This window comes from Aptenodytes forsteri, unplaced genomic scaffold (genome assembly GCF_000699145.1).
Source record: "Aptenodytes forsteri isolate BGI_AS27 unplaced genomic scaffold, ASM69914v1 Scaffold191, whole genome shotgun sequence".
Taxonomy (NCBI): Eukaryota; Metazoa; Chordata; class Aves; order Sphenisciformes; family Spheniscidae; genus Aptenodytes; species Aptenodytes forsteri.
Genome location: NW_008794630.1, coordinates 1833529 through 1833866, shown reverse-complemented (window position 1 = coordinate 1833866; position 338 = coordinate 1833529).

Sequence of the window (338 nt, the reverse complement as noted above, 5' to 3'; positions counted from 1 at the left end):
GTACCGGTCGCTGCCCCGCAGCCACACCAGACGCTTGCCAGCTGAACAAGCAGGTTTCCATCTCCCAGTCAGACTCGCGCCTCGTCCCGAGAGCCCAACGGCATGTGAACCGCCCTGGGTTTCACTGTCACGAACAACTAAATCAGTAAGTCTTTCATCTTTACATCATAAATCCCACTGACAAGATCTGGTGTGGTGCTCTGCAGCCACGGCCCTTACAGGACTCGACACACCGCAGGCTTGGTTTAACGACCACTTCCCAAGCAGAGCCGAGCGCCTGCGTTTTACAACAGCGCTGTCTGGCAATACGGATGTCACCTTTAGACTTTTCTAAAGTA